At 43.4% G+C, this 19669-nt stretch overlaps 1 pseudogene; it reads left to right on the top strand.

Annotated features, from left to right (window-relative positions):
- Positions 1-1240: 1240 nt before the first annotated feature.
- The window catches only part of LOC117977259 (KN motif and ankyrin repeat domain-containing protein 1-like), a 39010-nt pseudogene continuing 20581 nt past the window's right edge, over positions 1241-19669 (top strand).

Raw genomic sequence — 19669 nt, 5'->3', positions numbered from 1 at the left:
ACAGTATCATGTAAGAAATGTCCTTAACACTAATATTTAACGAACAACTTCTGTCTTCAGAGCATCAAGATGTTTTTCAAAGTTTATTATCTTATACTCTTGGCCAGGCACAGTGGCTCACAGCTGTAATCCCAGCACTTTGGGAGGCCGAGGCAGGCAGATTACCTGAGGTCAGGAGTTTGAGACCAGCCTGGCCAACATAGTGAAACCCCATCTCTACTAAAAATACAAAAATTAGCTGGGCGTGGTGGCACACGCCTGTAATCCCAGCTCCTCAGGAGGCTGAGGCAGGAGAATCCCTTGAACCAGGGAGGTGGAGGTTGCAGTGAGCCAAGATGGCGCCACTGCACTCTAGCAAGTTTATTATGTTATAGTATATATTCAGTTATTTATTCCTTCAATAAACATTGTCAAACATCTCCTTTCTTCCCAGCATGTTGATAATTGGTGTGTGGTTGGGAGAGGAAGCAATGAAAAAAAAAAAAAAGTATATTTTTTTTGGGGGGGTGGGGGTGGAGATGAAGTTTTGCTCTTGTTGCCCAGGCTGGAGTGCAATGTGTGTGATCTTGGCTCACTGCAACCTTCACCTCCCAGGTTCAAGCGATTCTTCTGCCTCAGCCTCCCAAGTAGCTGGGATTACAGGTGCCCGCCACTATGCTTGGGTAATTTTTTATATTTTTAGTAGAGGTGGGGTTTTACCATGTTGGCCAGGTTGGTCTCAAGCTCCTGACCTTCAAGTGATCCACCCTCCTCGGTCTCCCAAAGTGCTGGGATTACAGGTGTGAGCCAGCGTCCTCTCCAAAAAAAAAATTTTTTAATTAAATTTTTTGCTCTCTGGGTGCTTATAGTCTGGTACAAAAGACAAAAAAGTGTTTTGGTCTTGTTAAAGTTGGGAAATAAATCAGGGACTCATAAGTGCCTAATTTATGTTGATGTATGTAAACATACACTAGAAAACAGGATATTAAAAAAATAATGACACCGGGTAGTTTTATTGTAGAATAATTTTTACCATGGACAATTGTTTGTGAAAATGACACCTTGAAAACACATCTTACTTTTTTACTTGCTGGAGAATGAAACTTGAATTACAAGTCCTTTGGGTAGGCTGGTTTAAGCAGTATTAGGAAATAAGCAAGCCTAACTTAATTAAATTCTAACCTCTCCTGATTCCCAGAAGTCCAAAGTTCATTTGGGGGTAATTTAACGTGATACATGCTTTTTGTGATTTCTACAAGGTGAACTAAAGAAATAACTAAAGATGGACCAGTTAGGTTTTGGTAAAAACTGTGATAAGTTTTGTTGTGTTTTAAATACTGATGTTGAGTCAGTTCATCTTTCCTACTGAAAATCCTTAAGTGGGAAAAGTAGCTATGTTAAGAAATACATAGAAAAAGTAGGAGTTACACCAAAATATTAACGCTTGTCACTTGATGGTAAGATCTGAGTGCCCTTTTTTTTACGTTCTTTAAATTATCTGTATGTGGCTTTTTTCTTTTGTTTTAATGTTTTACAAGCATGTACTACTTTTGTATCTGGAAAAAGGTTTGTTTTTCTTTCATTTTTTAAGAAGAAGCTTTCATCAGTGGCAAAGGCTCAGTTGAAATTAATGATAAAGGACTTGCCACGTGTCATAAGCCCAGGGCTGAGAAGAGTCAGGCAGGGCTCTGAAACCAGTGAGTGCTGCCGGGATCCTGAGAACCCACAGAGAACAGTGGGGCTGATTGTGCCTCTGCACCTCCTCAGGTGACCCAGGGCTGAGCAGGAGGACACAGACTCTTTCATGAAGAAGTGACTAGTATAGGAAAAACAGAGCCTCTCTGTAGAGATGCTTGAAGTGCTAGCTTTATTTAAAAATCAACTGGCAAAACGGGAGTGAAGAACACACATTTTCAGAAGATACCAGTTTCCTGTTTTCATTAAGAAAACAGGGAATGCGGAACAGCTGAGTGTGGTGGGGGCGGTGTCACTGCGGCCGGAGGGAGACTTCATTGGTGAAAACTCAGCCTATGGCATTTGTGCGTGGCCGGCCAAGTTTACACGAATGTTGCAACTTTTCCTTATGGGGTGAGGATCGAGGACGTCTGAGGCTGGGTCCGGGTGAGCTGGGAGCGAGCTGGCGTGCGGTGCAGCGCGGGCTGGCAGGGAGCGCAGCGGGCGCCACCTGGTAGGTGAGCTGCGAGTGGCGTGGGGCGGTCACCGCTGGCCGAATTCCAGGGGGGCCTGGGCGAGGGGGGCCGGCCGGGAAGGCTGTGCGCTGCTCGGCCACTTTACTCCACCGCAGCGACCCCACAGGTCTACAGGAGTCCAGCTTAGACTCGCCGGCTCACACACACATCCCGGGAGGGCCAGATCCGCCTGCCTGACACCCAAGCTGCAGTTTCCCTTTGTTAATGGAATTTCAGACAGTACTGGAAACAGGTCTGGCTGCATATTTTGAGTGATCACCTTCTCCATGTGCAGATGAAAGTTAAAAGGGAAAGAGAGAAGGACAGCTACGTGCTATTAACACGAGCACAAGTTTCCAGGCACAGCACTCCCGACCAGCCCTCCCATTCTTAGGCTGGAGCAGGACTGCTGCTGGGCACTTCTTTCACATAGAATTCACTTCCCACACGTGTTAGAATCGAACAGCTAGAGCAATTTAATATTGTTTTAAATTGGGACGTAAGGAATATATGTCCTTTTTATTCCTCTGCTTGGCAATCTTATTTTTGTACTTTCTTTCCAACATTTGGGAAGAAAGCGGGCAGATGGAAGCAGAAGTGTTCTTCATAGCATTCTCACTGTCGGGTGTAAATGTTCGGCAGTGCTGGGGGTTGGGAGGGCAGACAGCAACCAGGTTTGCTGGAAGTTACTTCAAACTGGACAGCAGTCAAGTGGGTTTGTATACTCAGGAGAGGGCAAGGAGACTGATGGCTTACATTTTCACTCATTGCTTTTGAGTTCTTTCCATCGCTCTAAACATGCACAGCTTATTAGCGTGGCTCTGGGAAAACAACACATGACCTGATCCTACAATTTAAAAAAATAAAAATGACCTTGCTTTTAAGTTTGAAATGCATAGCCCAGGTCAGCGACAAGGTCTGCGCTTTGAAAGGTTCTTGTGTTTCCTCTTTTAAATGTCTGGTTTAGCCTTAAGTAGTATTTACTGAGTGCCACATGATCCAGTGGTTGGAGTATGTAGGTTTTGCCCTTATCTTCATTCTTTGCATCTGTTTGAACTCATGACAATACAAAACAAGGTGTTCCTGGGATAGGGAATGTTTTGTCCAAAAGAAGCCAACACGGAGAAAACTTTTCCTACAGTTAAGACAGGGTTTGGTTTTGTTTTTAAATGAGGAGAGAAACTGAGAAGTGGAAAACACAAAATAGAGTTGAAGTCTTTCCTCTGTGTGCTTCTATTCATGCTGCCAGAGTTAATCACTAAATATCCCATGCCCCAGCTTTCTCAGCCAGGGAGGTGCCAAGGCAAATTGTAAGCCCATGGAGGTAGTCAGGAGCTGAGTGCCCTTGACCTCCATTTAGAAAGGCAGCCCAGTCTGCAAAAGACAGCAGCAGGGACATCTCATCCCAGGCCTCCTGGTTATGCTGCTGACTTTGTCTGTCTGCTACTGACTTTTAGTTTTTTTGTGTGCCTCAGATAACACTTTGAAAAACAGGAATCTTAATGTCTGCTGTCTATATTCCAAGAGACTGTAGATGACCAATGAAATTATCTACTGGACAATGCTTTCATGTCTTTTTTTTGAGATGGAGTTTTTGCTCTATTGCCCAGGCTAGAATGCAATGGTGTGACCTCGCCCCACTGCAACCTCCACCTCCTGGATTCAAGCAATTCTCCTGCCTCAGCCTCCCAAGTAACTGGGATTACAGGCGCCTGCCACCATGCCCAGCCAATTTTTTATTTTTAGTAGAGACGAGGTTTTACCACATGTTGGCCAGGCTGGTCTCAAACTCTTGACCTCAGGTGATCCACCCGCCTTGGCCTCCCAAAGTGCTAGGATTACAGGAGTGAGCACCATGCCCAGCCTTTCGTGTCTTTTATAATGAATTCTTTTAAAAATATTTAGTAAGGACTTACTATGTGCTTGTCTCATTAATCATTATCTCTGAGTACTGATGGACATAAAGATGGAAAAAGATGGAAATAGTACACATTTTAGACTACAAAAGTGGGGAAAGAGGGGAGTGAGGGTTGAAAAATTACCTATTGAGTACGGTGTTCACTATTTGGGTGATATGTACACTGGAAGCTCAAAGCTCATCATTACACAATATATCCTTGTAACAAGCCTGCACATGTACTCCCTGAATCTAAGATACAATTTTAAAAAATAATACTATCATTATCTCATTACATTGTTTTTAAGCCTGAGTTAAATATTTGCATCTCCATTTTTACTCAGCGAGAAACTGAAGTTAAGAGAGGTTTATTAACTTGCTTACCCAAGCCGGGCACAGTGGCTCACGCCTGTAATCCCAGCACTTTGGGAGGCCAGGTTGGGTGGATCACCTAAGGTCAGGAGTTCGAGACCAGCCTGGCCAACATAGTGAAACCCTGTCTCTACTAAAAGTGTAAAAATTAGCCAGGCGTGGTGGTGCACCCCTATAATCCCAGCAACTCAGGAGGCTGAGGTAGGAGAATTGCTTGATCCCAGGAGACGGAGGCTGCAGTGAACCGAGATCATGCCATTGCAGCTCCAGCCTGGGTGACAGAATGACTTGTCTCAAAAAAAAAAAAAAAAAAAAAAAAAACTTGCTTACCCAGCTGTTGTAGATCCAGGTTCAAAACATAGGTGTGTCAACTCTTAAAATCATACCAGCTTGCTGTACTGCAACAAACACAAATATTAGTTTTTACCATTAGGTGTATTGCATGTCATTATAATATTCTTTTCTCCCTTTTCTAGGAAAAGCAGGTGATATTCTCAATGGAGACCAGGACAAGGAACAGAAAGACCCTTACTTTGTGGAGACCCCCTATGGTTATCAACTAGACTTAGATTTCCTCAAATATGTGGATGACATACAGAAGGGAAATACCATCAAAAGACTGAACATCCAGAAGAGGCGGAAGCCGTCCGTGCCATGCCCAGAACCCAGGACCACATCTGGTCAGCAAGGTATATGGACTTCCACTGAATCCCTCTCATCCTCCAACAGTGATGACAACAAGCAGTGCCCCAACTTCCTCATAGCCAGAAGTCAAGTTACATCAACTCCAATCTCAAAGCCACCTCCCCCTCTGGAGACCTCACTCCCTTTTCTTACCATCCCAGAAAATCGACAGCTGCCACCTCCCTCACCACAACTCCCAAAGCATAACCTTCATGTCACCAAGACACTGATGGAGACCCGGAGAAGACTGGAACAGGAGAGAGCCACCATGCAGATGACACCGGGTGAGTTCAGAAGGCCCAGGCTGGCCAGTTTTGGAGGCATGGGCTCCACAAGCTCCCTCCCTTCTTTTGTGGGTTCTGGAAACCACAATCCTGCCATGCACCAGCTTCAGAATGGATACCAAGGTAATGGGGATTATGGTAGCTATGCCCCAGCTGCTCCCACCACTTCCTCCATGGGGAGCTCCATCCGCCACAGCCCCCTGAGCTCAGGGATCTCCACCCCAGTGACCAACGTGAGCCCCATGCACCTGCAGCACATCCGCGAGCAGGTGGCCATTGCTCTGAAACGCCTGAAGGAGCTGGAGGAGCAGGTGCGAACCATCCCTGTGCTCCAGGTAAAGATCTCTGTCTTGCAACTTGCAAGAAGAGAAAAGGCAGTTGGTCTCACAGCTGAAAAACCAAAGGGCTGCATCCCAGAACAATGTCTGTGGTGTGAGGAAGCGGTCCTACAGTGCGGGGAATGCCTCCCAGCTGGAACAGCTCTCCCGGGCCCGAAGAAGTGGCGGGGAATTATACATTGACTATGAGGAGGAAGAAATGGAGACCGTAGAACAGAGCACGCAGAGGATAAAGGAGTTCCGGTAGCTTACAGCAGACATGCAAGCCCTGGAGCAGAAGATCCAGGACAGCAGCTGTGAGGCCTCCTCAGAGCTCAGGGAGAATGGAGAGTGCCGGTCTGTGGCTGTGGGTGCCGAGGAGAACATGAACGACATCGTCGTGTACCACAGAGGCTCCAGGTCCTGTAAGGATGCAGCTGTAGGGACACTTGTTGAGATGAGAAATTGTGGGGTCAGCGTGACAGAGGCCATACTTGGAGTGATGACTGAAGCTGACAAAGAAATTGAGCTGCAACAGCAGACCATAGAAGCCTTGAAGGAAAAGATCTATCGCCTAGAAGTACAGCTTAGAGAAACCACCCATGACCGGGAGATGACTAAACTAAAACAAGAGCTGCAGTCTGCTGGATCGAGGAAAAAGGTTGACAAAGCCACGATGGCCCAGCCGCTTGTTTTCAGTAAGGTGGTGGAGGCAGTGGTGCAGACCAGAGACCAAATGGTCGGCAGTCACATGGACCTGGTGGACACGTGTGTTGGGACCTCCGTGGAAACAAACAGTGTAGGCATCTCCTGCCAGCCCGAATGTAAGAATAAAGTCGTAGGGCCTGAGCTGCCTATGAATTGGTGGATTGTTAAGGAGAGGGTGGAAATGCATGACCGATGTGCTGGGAGGTCTGTGGAAATGTGTGACAAGAGTGTGAGTGTGGAAGTCAGCGTCTGTGAAACAGGCAGCAACACAGAGGAGTCTGTGAACGACCTCACACTCCTCAAGACAAACTTGAATCTCAAAGAAGTGCGGTCTATCGGTTGTGGAGATTGTTCTGTTGACGTGACCGTCTGCTCTCCAAAGGAGTGCACCTCCCGGGGCGTGAACACTGAGGCTGTTAGCCAGGTGGAAGCTGCCGTCATGGCAGTGCCTCGTACTGCAGACCAGGACACTAGCACGGATTTGGAACAGGTGCACCAGTTCACCAACACCGAGACGGCCACCCTCATAGAGTCCTGCACCAACACTTGTCTAAGCACTTGGGACAAGCAGACCAGCACCCAGACTGTGGAGACACGGACAGTAGCTGTAGGAGAAGGCCGTGTCAAGGACATCAACTCCTCCACCAAGACGCGGTCCATTGGTGTTGGAACGTTGCTTTCTGGCCATTCTGGGTTTGACAGGCCATCAGCTGTGAAGACCAAAGAGTCAGGTGTGGGGCAGATAAATATAAACGACAACTATCTGGTTGGTCTCAAAATGAGGACCATAGCTTGTGGGCCACCACCGTTGACTGTGGGGCTGACAGCCAGCAGAAGGAGCGTGGGGGTTGGGGGTGACCCTGTAGGGGAATCTCTGGAGAACCCCCAGCCTCAAGCTCCACCTGGAATGATGACCGGCCTGGATCACTACATTGAGCGCATCCAGAAGCTGCTGGCAGAACAGCAGACACTGCTGGCTGAGAACTATAGTGAACTGGCAGAAGCTTTCGGGGAGCCTCACTCACAGATTGGCTCCCTCAACTCTCAGCTCATCAGCACCCTGTCGTCTATCAACTATGTCATGAAATCTGCAAGCACTGAAGAGCTGAGGAACCCTGACTTCCAGAAAACCAGTCTGGGTAAAATCACAGGTAGGTGGTACCCTGAGGACCTGGGAATGAGGAAGGATGGGGGAAAATGTCTTTCCAGAAGCTAAGGATTATTTTTTAACTGCTGGAACCATTTTTGGAGGAGAAATGGAGAAAGTTTTAGAGTGGTAATCTGTAGAATGAAAACTAAGAATCAAAATCTGTAAGCACCTCTGCTGATTCTTATTATCTGGTAGCCTCACTGGCCTCTGGCTGAGGACTAACGCTGGCAGAAAAGTAAACTGGTGTTGGCTGGCCTAGAGGTTGTCTTCTGGGGCTGCTAGTTTGGTAAGATGCTTTATTCTTTGTCTTTCAGTTATTTACTTGCTCATTATTTATAGAACTGCCTTTAAAAAATCCTACCCTGTTTGTACCCACTATTACCAGTATATTAGCAATTGAAATACTGGCATAAAATGTTTTCAGTTAAAACGTTTATGAGAGGAGAGACTCCATTAATTCATTCTTTAATTCAGCAAATAATTATTGAATTTGAGCCAGGTGCAATGGTACACATCTGTAGTCCCAGCTACTCTAGAGGCTGAGGCGGGAGGATTGCTAGAGCCCAGAAATTTGAGGCCAGCCTGGGCAACATAGTAAGACCTCCATTTCTAAAAAAATATGAAGTAAAAATTATTATTACTTGGATTCCTACTCTGTCTCAAGCTATAGGCTGTGAAGATAGTGTGAACAAAACAGAACAGAGCCCCTGTCCCTGCGGTGCTTACATTCTAGGTAGGGTGCAGGATATAGACAGTAGATCTATAATATGTCAGGAGGTGATAAATACTGTGAAGAAATTAACTCCGGTTATGGGAACAGCGAGTGGTAGTGGTCAGGGTGAGGGCTGTTTGAGATGAGGTGGTCAAACTTGGAGAGAAGGGAGTCTTTTCCCACTCTTTTTTTTTTTTTTTTGAGACAGAGTCGCTCTGTCACCCAGGCTGGAGGGTGGTGGTGCCATCTCGGCTCACTGCAACCTCTGCCTCCCAGGTACAAGGGATTCTTGTGTCTCAACCTCCTGAGTAGCTGGGACTACAGGTGCCCACCACTATGCCCAGCCACTTTTTTGTATTTTAGTAGAGATAGGGTTTCACCACATTGGTCAGGCTGATCTTGAACTCCTGACCTCAGGTGATCTACCCACCTCGGCCTCCCAAAGTGCTGGGATTACAGACATGAGCCACCACACCTGGCCCGATAGGCGCTTACATTTTTGTCTGTCTTATTCTTTCTCGTATTCATTGGGATTCCTGCTCACTCTTCCTTCTTGAAATTGAAGCTAATAATCAGAAAGCCACCCTGGATGATTTTATGGCTTACAGTAATTCCCTGTGAGCCTTACCAACCTGATTTTGCTTGTGACCATGTGCACTGCCTCTCACAGTGTATAACATCATCCTCAGCTTAGGAGCACACTGCCTGGCTTCCGTTGCTGGCTCTCCAATTCTCATGAATCAGTGTGACCTGGGAAAGAGTGTGCATTAGATTAATTTTACATGAAAATGTGTAATACAGACTTAAGCCATCCACAGAAATTCCAGTCTTTCTATTAGTGTCTGATGGGGCAATGATTAAAATAGACTGAAATATATTATTTTTATATCTTCCTAGGTTTCCACTTTCAAACCTGAATTATTGTTAGTTTTCAGTATCTGTGCTATAGGACAGTTAGTTTGTTGTGGAAGAAAAAAATGAATATGACAGCTCATGTGTGGGGTTTTTGCCTTTTAGAATCCAAAGAGTCTAATAAACATACAGGGAAGTCACTTTAGAATAAACAGGATTAAAATGATCTGTGGACTCAAACAGAGTCTGCAAGAACTCATGCCATGTCTGCTTTGACATCCTTTTAAAAATCATGATGTCAGATGAAGTCAAAATAAAATTCTTAAATACCTCCAGACACAGATGGCACAGTGGATCATCCATTATAAAAGCATTTTGTTCCCAGCCTTCCTCCCTCCTCCCCAAACTGGGGTTTCTATTTCACATTCTTGCCAAAAATATTCAGCTGTAACACTGAAGTAATTTGCTGACCCTCTGAGCACGGAGACCAGGGAGCAAGTTTGGTCTGGCTGTGTGACAGTGTTTTTTGGTCTATTTCCAGTCACACTGACATGCCACACATCACTGGTTAGATCCAACCCTGCTAACAAACACCTAATTAATCAGCTAAAATACAGAAGACCTACAGTACTTGTGAACAAAACAATAAATATTGTTAACAGCACTTATTTAGTCACAATGGCAGCCCCTCTCAGAGCACACAAGAACAAATTTTAAGTATTTCTGTAATGCACATCATATTTGTGTTTTCACCATTTTGTTTAACGTTCTAATGAGGAATTAATTAGGTTAGGAAATGAACGCAGAGTATTCCATTTTTGTTATCTGGCATTTGTCATGTGGACTGAAAATTAAAGCAACTTGATATAGTAAAGTAGAGATGCTCAACACTTAGAAGCTTTGAGAATCCAGGTGGCTCAGGGTGCACTGTGCATTCCTGTGCACACCATACCATAGAGAATAGCACTCACCACAGTCTAGAATGTATTTCTGAACCAAAAGATATACTGGAGTATAGAAGGGTATTCATCTCAATGTTTGTTTTCCCCAAATAAAACAGTAGGGAATTTGGGTCTGACACCTACCAAAAAGAGCATATAAATGATCACTTATATGAACCTAATGCAGTATTCTAATTTAAGGAAGTTGTTCAGTTTGGGCTCTGAAGCTAGACAGTGTGGGTTCACATTCTTTCTCTGTCACTAGAACAGATTGTCTTTGTTCCTTCACAGGGTTGTAATGAAGATTCAGTGAGTCAATGGGAGTAAAGCACAGAGTATAAATGCTCAATGAAAGTTGGCTGACGTTGTTGTTATGGTTAGAGTATTTCCAGAAATAGAAATGTAGATCTAGAACAAATGATGCCACACAGAAATTGTACAAGTGGTCTTTTGTTTTCAACCTAAATTTTTATCTTCATTATTCTGGGTGATGCCCCTACCCAATTATTATACCTCTCCAACTAACCATTGTATCAATATAAAGAAGTAAATAGATAACAATGGGAAACACAAAATTGATAAATGTTCAGTCCAGAGTCATTCAGAATCCGTGTCAAAGCTCAAAACGAAGTATATTAGCGGCCAATCCATAGAATTCTGTTCATTTCTCCTAGAGTTGAAGATTTGATGATGGTGTCACTTTTCAGTATGCAAAAAAGTGTTATTTTTAGCAGCATCATAATGCTTAACACTATATTTAATTTCTTAAAATTACAACTAGAGCATGCATCATAAGAAATTAATAGTTCAAGCATAGGCAACGTAGTGAGACCTTGTCTCTACAAAAAAATTTTTTTAAATTGTCTGGTCATGTTATCCTGTGCCTGTAGCCTCAGCTACTCAGGAAACTGAGGTAGGATGATCTCTTGAGCCCAGGAGGTTGATTTGAGGCTGCAGTGAGCTGTGATCACACCACTACACTCCAGCCTGGGTGACAGAATGAGACCTTGTCTGGGGGTGGGGGTGGTGGGGGGAGATTGTGCACGGTGGCTCACACCTGTAATTCTAGCATTCTGAGAGCTGAGGCTGGCAGAGTGCTCGAGCCCAGGAGTTCGAGACCATCCTGGGCAATATGGTAAAACCCCGTCTTTACTAAAAATACAAAAATTTGCCAGGCGTGATGGCAGACCCCTGTAGTCCCAGCTACTCAGGAGGCTGAGGTGGGAAGATCACCGGAGCCCGAGAGGTGGAGGCTGCAGTGAGCCATGATTGTCACCGACTCTAGCCTGGGTGACAGAGTGACACCCTGTCTCAAAAAAAGAAAAGAAAAAGGAAAAAGAAATTAAAAGTTCAGAAGAGCATATAATAAAAGAGTTAAAGCCTCCCTGGCGCACTCCTGTGGTAGCCCGCGTGTGTTTGGTATTTACAGATGTCCATGCTTGCACGTCTGTATTTTAGAAACATATATTTTTGTAATAAAATTTGAATCATACATAGTCTGCCTCTTTGTTTTTTCACCTAAAAGGTCACGAATATTTTTCTAGGATTTGAGAGACAGTGTCTTGGTTTTGATGGAATTGGAACCTGATAGTGACCAGAGGTGTTCTGTATTTTTTAATTCCTGATAGTATGAGTTTAATGCATTTAATATTTTCTTTTATAAAATAAAAAAGTTAAGAGGAAATGAGTTTCTGTTATAACAAAAATGTTGGTAAAAAAAGTTTATTCTTGCTGTAAATCAGTTGGATTGTTTTCGTTTGAGACATAGATTAGTGTTTTCTTTTTTTAATTACTATTTTCTTCTAGAGAGGGAAGAGGAGAGAGAAAATTCCAGACAAATGACTTACAGATACTCTAAAAATATATAACTGTCTCTGAGCAAATACAAACAAAACTATAACAGTGGAATTTAACTGCCTGCCCCATGATTTATAGAACATTCATCTCTCATATTGAAAAGACCTGCTTTTTAAAATCAGCTTCCGTATTTATACTCTTAGTTATCTTAGTTCATCAAAAGTTAATGAACTCGAAGTCATTCCCATAACTATGAAAGTAAGTTGTAGACGAGATCTGAGCCAAAGCAAAAGTAGTCATTACAAAATACATTTCTAGGTAGTTTTCTCCTCGTTAAAATAATATATCATTTACCTGTCTTAGCACTTGGCTTCTTAATCACTTTCTTTTAATGCTCAAAAGCACCAAAACAATGCAATCCAAGTGTTTCTGGGACCCTGCAGATATACAAATATGATGTAGGTAGTGGAAGGCCTAGAAGTCAGAAGAGCTGACCTCTCATACTGGCTGTGTAGGTAACTTGCTGTGTCTTTTTTTTTTTTTTTTTTTTTTTTTTTTACTTTTAAGACAGTCTCACTCTGTCACCCAGGCTAGAGTGCAGTGGCATGATCACAGCTTGCTGTAGCCTGAACTTCCCGAGCTCTAACCATCCTCCCTCTTCAGCTTCCCGAGTAGCTGGGACTACAGGTGCATGCCACCATACCTGGCTAATTTTTGTATTATTTTTAGAGACAAGGTCTCCCCATGTTGCCCAGGCTGGTCTTGAACTTTTGGGCTCGAGCAATTCGCCTGCCTCAGCCTCCCAAATTATTGGGATTACAGGTGTGAGCCACCATGCCAGGCCACTGTATCATTTTAGAAAGGGAGATTGTGGACTTCCATGGCCTCCTGTGTCAAATAAATAGGGTGAGATTAGTTTTTCTCCTACAGTCCCTTCAGCAGGATTATTCTGTACAAGTGTGAGTTAACTGTTTATGTTGGTGACCACACATGTATTAGCATTCAGGCTGAGGTCTGAGAGGAGAGCGTAGAAACAACATATTTGTCCTTTCTCCTCTATCAAAGCTACATGCTTTTCCTCACAAAGTAGTATGTACCAAAAAAGAAGATGGTCCTTCATGAATAATCTCGACTGCCTGTTCCCCAAACCATCATTTGGGCTTAAAGAGTGAATTCATGCTCGAGCCCTTTTTTTTTATTATTTATTTTTATTTTTATTTTATTTTATTTTTTTTGAGACAGAGTCACACTCTGTCACCCAGGCTGGAGTGCAGTGGTGCAATCTCGGCTCATTGCAACCTCCACCTCCTGGGTTCAAGTGATTGTCCTGCCTCAGCCTCCTGAATAGCTGGGACTACAGGAACATGCCACCACGCCCCGCTAAATTTTTTTTTATTATTATTTTTAGTAGAGACGGGGTTTAACCTTGTTGGCCAGGCTGGTCTCGATCTTCTAACCTCATGATCCACCCGCCTCAGCCTCCCAAAGTGCTGGGATTACAGGCATGAGCCAGCGCGCCCGGCCTCAAGCCCTTTTTCTTAAAAACAAACATTATTTCAGATCCCTTTGAATTTTTAGTCATACTGTGGGAAATTAACCTAAATATTTGAAAGGACTCCATAATGAATTGGAAATTTCAGGCCTACCTGTTCTCAATGAGTAAGTTTAGATGTTCTTTAAAAATGAAATCAGAATGTCAAGCTGAAAATGTGGCACAGCAACATGGTTAATTAGCTGGCTACACTCTTCTTTTTTGTGTTTTCAGAAAGTTCTTGGCACTATCAATACAAATATAGATCAGCATACCAGAACAGTTGGAATAGGTGAACAGAGCAACTTTTAAAATCCATTTTAATATATATTTTTAAATTGATTTTCTAACAAATTTGGAAACCCATGGCTATATACCAATAACTAATACCCATTCTGGACAGATAAATGTTACATAGAAGACTGGAGAATTGATCTCTTTAAAACCCATTCAGCTCTAGTGTTGGGTGATTTTTTTTTTCTTTTTTTTAAGAGATGGGGTCTTGCTTTGTCACCCAGACTAGAGTGCAGTGGCATGATCCGGGCTCACACCACTGCAGCCCCCAACTTCTGGGCTCAGGGCTCAAGTGATCCTCCCACCTTCCAGCTCTAGTTTCATTGAATTATTTTTCTTGTAAAACAGTTTGCTTTTAACATTCCTTTATGTCAAGGACATAAAGTTTTCATTTTAAGTGGCTTGTTTTTCATTATAGTCATCTCATTTGCCTTAGAATTTAATATATGGATAATTATAAAAGCTAAGTGCACTTCGGAATGATAATTAATGCATCAAAGGTGTTCCTCTTATTTTCCAGGACACTGAGATGTCTGTCACTTGTTGTCCTTTAGTGATCACTAATCTGACCAAGTCGTAAAATGAGGCTCATGCTTTATTGGTGTTTATGGCCTTTATAAGTTTGAGTTAATGACAGAAGACTTCACAGTTGCCCACTCTGCTGTCCATTAACTTCCCAGTTGTGCCTGTGAAAACCGTTGCCACCTGGTGAGAATTTTGAGCATCTAGACCAGAGTGCCAGAATTCTGAAGGTGTTTTGTGATTACTCCACATGTTGCTGTCATTTTGTTTTGTTGAGACAAGGTCTCACTCTGTCTTCCAGGCTGGAGTGCAGTGGTGCAATCATAGCTCAGCATAGCCCCTAACTGCCAAGCTCAAGCTATCCTCACACGTGAACCTCCCGATAGCTAGGACTACAGGCACTTACCACCATGCCCAGCTGTTTTTTGTTTTGTTTTGTTTTGTTTTGTTTGTTAGAGAGGGGGGTCTCACTATGTTGCTCAGGCTGATCTGCAACTCCTAGGCTCAAGCAGTTAACCTACCTCAGCCTCACTAAGTGCTGGGATTACAGGCGTAAGCCAATGCACCCAGCCTGTTTTGTTTTTCCTCAGAGACGGGGTTTCATTCTGTCACCCAGGTTGGAATGCAGTCTCAATCTCCCAGCCTCAAAGCATCCTCCAGCCTCAGCCCCTCAAAGTACTGGGATTACAGGTGTGAGCCACTCCCAGCCTGTAATTACTCCTGTTTTTATCCCTATTGTTCAGGTAGCACTTACTTTCTGTTTAGTATGAACATCTACCATTAGTGGCCCAGGGCTGTTAATTAAACCACCAGCAGTTCCTAAAAATTCACATGGATCCAAGTTGATGGGTTGAAACTAGAGGGGAGTCTAAATTCTTCATTTCAGTAGTCAACTTTTATATTGGTTAATTTAATTCAGTGGATCTCAATCCTGGCAGCACAACAGAATCACCTAGGGAGAAGTTTGAAAATACTGATGCCTGCAATTGGAGACACTAGTTGTATTACCAAGGCTTTGACTGGAATGGCATGTTTACAGACTGCTTTGGGGAACTGAAGTTGATCTTTAGAGCCAATGGAAGCCCCTTGGAAAAACTGACCTCCCTCATACCTTGTCATTTACAGGGTTCCTAACCTGTGGTAAGTAAAGAATGTCACTTTCTGACAAGCTCAGGAGCCCCAAGTTATTTTGGGACCTCGGGAAAAGAGGAAGTCACCTAATTTATATAGGTATCTGCAGGCACAAATAAATTCTTGTCTGGGCTCAAGAGGTTTGTAAAAGGTCTAATTTGAGATTCCTTATGAAAAATTTCAGCAAAGTCAATGTAAAAGAAAAAGGGGGGGGGCTATATGGCAAATACTTACTCTTGCTGCACTTTATGCAAATAATTAGCCCAAGCATAATAAGACTAAAACTTATTTTGGAAATAAATTGGTCCTACTATGATTGGTCTTTGGTAGAAATAGAAAACCAGAGAGAGAAAAATTATGTTTCAGAAAAACTGTAGTACCCCTTTTATTGACTCCAGCCTTGTCCATTTTTTTGGATAAGGTTATCTGCTGATAACTCAATAATTGATTGGTTCTCAAGGTCATTTACCTGGGTCCCTCAAGGCTTCAGGTTGGTTCTACAGGGACTCCTGAAGCTAGGACTTTCACTTCTTGTGGTAGGGCTTACTATTAATCTTACAGTCTGCTGTTCACTTATGTGCTGTACTAAAACTGTGGATAAGAATGACCCCAACCAGACACCAGTGAAGGCATACGGTCAACTTCAAGATGGTTTCACTCCTCTTACCTTGGGGGCAACCCCTTCCCCAACAATGTTCCATAAGCAAGAAGAAATTAGAGCTGTCATTAGCCTTTCCCATCTCCATAGCTCACACCTCAGGATTGAGGTGTACCGAAACCCAAGGGGGTGGGGACATTGAAACTGCCTTTCCAAAATCATGACAGTAAAAGAAACCTGACATAGCTGACTCCGTCTTACTTCTGACCTCCAAGCTGTCCTTGTTCATTCCTAGGCACAGGCCAAGCTAACTGTGGGTAGAATTTGGTTTATAATTTAACCTTAAAGCAAGGATGATAATAGCCCTTCCCAAGACTAAACTGCCTTTGTAAAACTAATGAAAGCACACAAGGTTAGAATTATGGAAGGGCCCTGAATTCTATTTTATTTATTTTATTTTTTTGAGATGGAGTTTCACTTCAACTGCAAATGTTCATTCTCTCTCTCTCTGTCTCTGTCTCTCTTGCTCTGTCTCTCTCATATCTGGACCCATCCAGATAGTTCATTGTATCTACATTTTTTAAAGTCTCACCCTCGATTCAGGTGATTCTAAAGGGTAGCTAGGGTTGAAACGACTGAATTTTGTTTGTTGGCCTCTTTATTCTTTGGCTTTCCTGGCTGCACGTTTTCTTCGTTTTGCTCAAACACAGCAGTCATTTGTCAGTCCTACATTGGTGCATGTGGTGCCTACAACTACAAATGGGTCCTTATCAAGTTCAGAGAATTGTTTATAGGCCACTCAAGACCAGCCAGAGTTTCAACACCATCCAAAGAACATTTTCTGGCAATATAGGTGACCAATTCCCTCTGACTTGACAAAGGAGAGCCAGTTTGGAATTTAATGAGGTTCTTTTCCTTACCAGTTAAGCCTCAGTAGAATCCTCATGACCTTTGGTTGAATTACATGGACACTTATTAAAGGCTCTCAATGGTCCCGCACTGTTCTAAGCACTGGACAGGACACCAAATAAGAATGTAGCATGGAGGAACTCAAGATGCTGACCATCTCATTGAGGAGACAGGGCATATTTGAATCTGGCGTAAGTGCTACAGGACAATGATGGGGAAAAAAGAGATCTCTGTGGAATGGTTGGAATGGTATCATAGGAAAAAGACTAGAGAAGATAGAACTTGGGCCAAGCCTTGAAAAGAGTATGGGTCGAATTCAGCTGGTGAAGGATGGTGCATTTCCAGACCTATAGGATGATCTAATTACTCCCTACTCACAGAGTTGGAGTAATTAAGTCACAGGACCACTCTGAACAGAACGGACAGAGTGGAGGAGTAGCTGAGAGGTAAAGTTCCCGCAGGCAAGATGAAACCTTCCACCTTGACCCTTGGATGCCTGCAGGAGGAGGTGGACCTTGATTGGAGAAGCTTTAAAAAGCCCTAGTTTACAAAAGTAAGCTGTGGTGAGAAAAATTATAGCACCTGGTATTCCTGGGTGACACTATCTGGAAGGGGTGGGAGGAAAGGCTTACCAGGTTGTTAGAAATGTTCTGTATCTCTGTTACAGAGGTGGTCACACAGGCGTATACATTTACCAAATTCCATACAACTTACACTTAAAATCAGTGCATTTTCGTGGGGCATGGTCACAAGCCCCTGGGTCCTGTGGTCCTAGCTACTCCAAAGGCCAAGGTGGGAGGATTGCTTGAGCCCAAGAGTTCAAGGCTACAGTTAGCTATGATCACATTCCATTGCACTCTAGCCTGGGTGACAGTGTGAGACCCTGTCTGTAATTCATTCTGTGCATTTTATTGTCTATAAATTGTGTTTGAATTTTTTAAAAATTTTAAGTTGTATTTAAACAAAGAGAACCTATGGATTAAAAGACTTTAAAATAATAGCAACCAATGGAAATACATGACTGGAATTCTGATGCAAACACCCTATTAAAGAAATTTTTTAGAGACTATTGGAGATTGGGCACAGTAGCTCATGCCTGTAATTCCAGTACTTTCAGAGGCCAAGGTGGGTGGATAGCTTGAACCCAGCAGTTCGAGACTAGCCTGGGCAACATAGTGAAACCCATCTCTATTAAAAATACGAAAAAAAAAAAAAAAAGAAGCCAGGCGTGGTTTTGTGCGTCTGTGGTCCCAGCTACTTGGGGGGCTGCGGTGGGAGGATTGATTAAGCCTGGGAGACAGGTTGCGGTGAGCAGAGATCACGCCACTGCACTCCAGCCTGGGTGACAGAGTGAGATGCCATATCAAAAAAAAAGACTATTGGAGAAATTTGAATACTGACTGGATTATGTGATAATCATACTTATCTTTTTTTAAGATTTGATAGTTTTAGCCTCAATGGTTTGCATTTTTTAGAGTTCTTTTAGGGACATATACTGAAATATTTATGGATGAAAATGATTGAATCTCTAGCTGTTGCTTCAAAATAATCCAGTGTGAGTGGGCAGAGGGAGTTATCAGAGAAACCAGATATTTTCTAATCATTGTTGAAGCTAGTAATGGGAAGACAGGAGTTTATTAAACTATTATCTACTTTTGTATCTGTTTTATGGTTTCAATAATAGTCAAAACTATCATGTATTTGCATTTAAAAAGTCATTGTTGGTTATTGAAGAGGAAAATGCTTCGTACAAGCATTTCTCTAAAAAGAGTGTTCTGGCGGCCAGGCACGGTGGCTCACACCTGTAATCCCAGAACTTTGGGAGGCCGAGGTAGGTAGGTGGATCACCTGAGGTCAGGAGTTCGTGACCAGCCTAGCCAACATAGTAAAATCCCATCTCTACTAAAAATACAAAAAACAGCTGGGCGTGGTGGCGGGGGCTTGTAGTCCCAGCTACTCAGGAGGCTGAAGCAGGAGAATCACTTGAACCCGGGAGGTGGAGGTTGCAGTGAGCAGAGATCGTGCCACTGCATTCCAGGCTGGGCGACAGAGCGAGACTCAATCTCAAAAAAAAAGAGTGTTCTGGCATTCAGTGATTAACTAGTGAGACTTTTTGGAGGCCGCTGCAATATTTTCTAAGTAATGATGAATGGACTTGGAGAAGGAAAAATGAAGATAAATGCCCTGCTTTATTTACTTTGCTTAAAAAAAGTCAAAGGCACATTAGGCATTTCATATTTGCAGTTAGGGGACATCAGGTCACATAGTGTTAAACGTTGTTTGGACCGCTGAATTCAGTATTGTGTGTATGTGTGTTGAGGAGGAAGTTAGAGTTGTAAAGGAATCGTCCAGGTAGCCCCCATGTCCCACAGCTAAAGGAGAAAGCATTGTGCTGTTGATTGGTGGACAAGGGACTGTTCACAGAATTAGGAAATGTGAGTTCTAGTTCAGCTCTGTGGCCTGGGGCAAGTCCTGAACCTAGCTGGCCTTCAGAATCCTTAGCTGGAAGTATGAGAATTAAAAATTAGGTGATATCCCTTGAGGTCAGGAGTTTGAGGCCAGGCTAACCAACATGGTAAAACTCGGTCTCTACTAAAAATACAAAAATTAGCCAGGCGTGGTTGTGCACACCTGTAGCCCCAGCTACTTGGGAGGCTGAGGCAGGAGAATCGCTTGAACCCGGGAGGCGGAGGTTGCAGTGAACTGAGATCACGCCACAGCCCTCACTCCAGCCTGGGTGACAGAGCAAGACTCTGTCTCAAAAAAAAAAAAAAAAAATTTAGATGATCTCTAATGCCTTAC

Source organism: Pan paniscus, chromosome 12 (genome assembly GCF_029289425.2).
Source record: "Pan paniscus chromosome 12, NHGRI_mPanPan1-v2.0_pri, whole genome shotgun sequence".
In the NCBI taxonomy this organism is placed as follows: domain Eukaryota; kingdom Metazoa; phylum Chordata; class Mammalia; order Primates; family Hominidae; genus Pan; species Pan paniscus.
This window is presented reverse-complemented; position numbering and strand designations above follow the sequence as displayed.